Source organism: Ambystoma mexicanum, chromosome 6p (genome assembly GCF_040938575.1).
Source record: "Ambystoma mexicanum isolate Mex_15411 chromosome 6p, UKY_AmexF1_1, whole genome shotgun sequence".
NCBI lineage: Eukaryota > Metazoa > Chordata > Amphibia > Caudata > Ambystomatidae > Ambystoma > Ambystoma mexicanum.
The window spans coordinates 678,948,143-678,951,943 of NC_090935.1; positions in this window are offsets into that span (position 1 = coordinate 678,948,143).

Below are 3,801 nucleotides of genomic sequence, written 5' to 3' on the forward strand. Positions count from 1 at the left end.
GAACTCAAAGGTCGACAGGCTTGGTTGCAAGTTGAAAACACAGTCCACCATTTTAGAACAGAGAACATACGAACAGAAATCAAAATGGCGGATGATTCTAAAATGGCGGCAGATTCAAGCCAAAATCGGAACTTTGTAGAGTGGTTTTCCTCGTAGAGCGAATAGGCTTAGGCCAATGTAAATCAAAAGGAGGCACAATATGATTTCCGTTTAACAAATCCTCCTTTTGGCCTAAGCCAAGTGCTAAACTAAAAACTAGTCGCTTTACGAGTAACTCCACGTCTCAATGTCCATACATCCTGAATCACATTCATCAGATATATCAATTGCCATAAGATCTGCGGCGGAAATTTCCTTCATCACAAATCCGTTGGTTATTCTTTCCGGTGCGTGTACCTTTGGCCCTAACATTCCCATAGTCTGTGCACAACATCCACCTAACATTGAACATATGGCAGGAAGACACTGTATACAGCAACAGCAAAACAAGTTTCCCTCGGGAACATGTACTTCTGAACTCAGGACGTGCAGATTTTGTATTGCCTTAAAGATGGTCGGGTAGGAATCTGGTACAAAAACACAGAAAGCGGACCCCACTAATTTGCATACTCCACCACGCTCAGCCAAGATGATGTCTAATACCATTCGGTTTTGTAGCGCCACTAATCTGATTGCCTTTTGCTCTAGAGTCATGTTATAGAGTATGTCAGTATTCCGGTTGATGGTTTTCTCCAGTACTCTTGCTAGTCTCCTGATATCCTCGGAATTCATAATCTGCCCCCAAAAAGGTACAAAGGATTTTGCTACATCACCCAGAATTTGGGACGAAGTATCGCCATTCTCGACCCACCTAAAACGAGCCCTAGAGATTTCAGTGGTACTGGCTACATATACCCCAGGTAGCAGGATTCCAAAATAACAAGTTCCCTGCCAATCCCTAGGTAGCCATGGATAAGCTTCATTACCGCAAATGACAGGTTCGCCTACATTCAAAGGTCTGTCCTCACTGGTCAAGTTTGCAACACTAGTGCAACCCTCGAAATCGCCCATTGACTGAGTACCATTCCTCTGTATGCAGAAAGAAACTGAGTTGGGGCTATGGTTAACAGTGTAGGAAGGTGCCGTGGCATCCCTATTACCTTTAGGAGCTATCTTAAAAGAAATCAAAGATTGGAAAGGTCGGGACAGTCTATCAGAAGGCCTAATAGAAGCAACATTAAGCTTGCTCCGATTTGCGAAGAGTGAGCATCCCAGAGGCGTTAGGACTCGCCTTTAAAATTCATTCAAATTCGTCCCATCAAAGTTCCCTGAGATGCTATCATTCCATAGGCCAAAGAATAGTGCCCGTAGAGAAGCATAACATGCAGTAGTTAAAGGCAAAGTTAAAGGCAAAGGATGAATATACCAGCCCAACCCTTTTTCCCTAAGTTGCAGTAAATGGGGGCAAATCCAGCAGTTTGTCCTATTCAAAATGGCATGAGTTTCATTCATTATAAGCAGCAATGTATTATTATGATAGCTTTGTCTATGTTGAGAGTCTCTTGGAGATAGAGTGTGCAGGTGCACAAAAGGTGTAGATAAAGTAGAAACATTCTCAGTAGGCAAGAATGTTTGAAGTGGGCGTACTTCTTCCATATATCAAAATCCTAAGGCAGCTAATATTGTGAGACTGGTTAACGCAATTACAAGAAAACAACACGTTTTAAAAGACCATGGGCCTCATTCCAAGTCTGGAGGTAGTCATGGCGCTATTTGCGCCATGACTACCTCCTATACCCGTTCTAAGTCCGACCTGGTTCAATGGGGACTTACCCGTCCATTCTGACCCTGGAGGGACCGGTAAGTCCCCATTAAAAAATCCATTCCCCATTCCCATTGAGCCCTTACAGGGCTCAATGGGAATGGGGAAGAAGCTAATAACGGTACCACAATTTGCGGTACCGTTATTAGCTCCGAAGTCCCTTAATGGGTCCCGTCCATAAGGCAGGGACCCACTAAGGGACCTCGGAAAAGGGCACAAAGGGTTTACCGGCACTGGTGTCCTTCCCGGTGCCCGGTATCCTGTTGCGCCCTACTCGGAATGAGGCCCCATGTATTTGATCGTCCATTGTCATTGTTGGCCACACAGTCACTTGTTTGTACTGCACGAGTAGGGGCGATAACAGGCATTGTTCCTTTGAAGCTATTCTCTATTTCAAAAATATTCATGCAAAGACTCCGTAGTCCGTTTGCTGGTGATCTCCTGATCACACGTTTTCTTAGTCTTTCCCTATCCCCAGCCACCTACTTTCCTTCAGATGCAAAAGATAGGGCGAAGGACAAGCCCTATGGTTACTCCCCTGTAGGCACAGCCGAACCGTGCAGTAAGTCTAGCTCCGTGGACGCAGATTGTACCTTGTGACTCCTGGTACAGTGTGATCTGCGAACAGTGTGCCATTGCTTCCTGACGGAAGTGATGAATTTGCAGCAGAACCAGACAAAGATGCAAAAGGATCTGCAGGAGAGTGTGGAGACGACGCAGCAGTTTCCCCAGGTCCCGCAGGCTCAGGGCGTGTCTCTGAAGCACTCTCACTACTGTTCAATGCTGACTGATCGCTGGGAGCAGAGCAAGTAAGTTTCTCCTTATCTTCTTCGTCATGTGGCAAAGGGAAAGGTATCCTCTTGACATGCGAAGCGTGGATCCAGTGTTTCTTTCCAGCTACTCGTACAGCAGTCTGTGTGGCCAAAGGACCTAAAGGGGCCATCTCCACTGTGGTTCGAGACAAGATGCTCTTTCAAATGCTTTGGTCATCACCCAGTCACCAGGTCGGATGCTGTGACCTGGCCCATTGTATTTGGCTGGGAGGGCTTCTTGCACCTGTTGATGAATCAAATACAAATTTTGAGTTAACCGCTCACAATAGTCAGAAAGAAGTACATGCTCTATATCCCTCAAAGCCTTAGGTTTAGGAAGATTCCAAATGTTAGCTGGCCTGCCCATTACCACCTCATACGGGGAGAGCCCAGTCCTAGTCTGTGGGGTTGTGCGCATGGAGAGTAACACTATCGGTAAGGCATCCGGCCATTTCAAATTGATGCCGGCACAAGTCTTAGCGAGTTTGCTCTTCAAGATTCCATTGTGTCGTTCTACCAATCCAGAACTCTGAGCATGTCTGGCCGAATGGAACCGTTTATCGATCTGTAATCCCGCACATATTTGTAGAATTACAGCAGCGATAAAATGTGGACCATTATCCGACCATATGACCTTCGGCAAACCAAACCTAGGAAAATATTCCTTAAGCATGGTTTTCGCCGTTGTCATTTCTGTGGCATCTTTCACAGGAAAGGCTTCAACCCATTTACTAAAGGCACAAATAAAAACCAAAACGTATTTCAGATTATTACAATGCTCCATTTCAATAAAGTCAAAGTGAATCACCTCAAAAGGGACAGAAGGTGGACCAAAACGACCCCTTGGTGTTTATGTACCCTTCCCCACATTGTGCTATAGACAGACCATACAACTCTGGACAAAACGCTTAGCAGTTTTTGGGATGTTAACATTTACCCAAACAGTTTCTAACATTTTGCAAATTTTCCTAGCGCATATGTGAGTGGGACCATGAGCCATTGAAATAATCATAGGGATGTACGCGTCTGGCAGCATCCATTTTCCCTCTAGGTTATCAACCCAGCACCCATCTTCATCCAACCTCGCCAAGCCCTCACCCCATTGCTTAGTTTCTTCTAGAGTGGCATCTGCTTGGATATTTTTTATGGAGTCAATTCCTTCATCTATAGTACAGACATTTGTGGCTT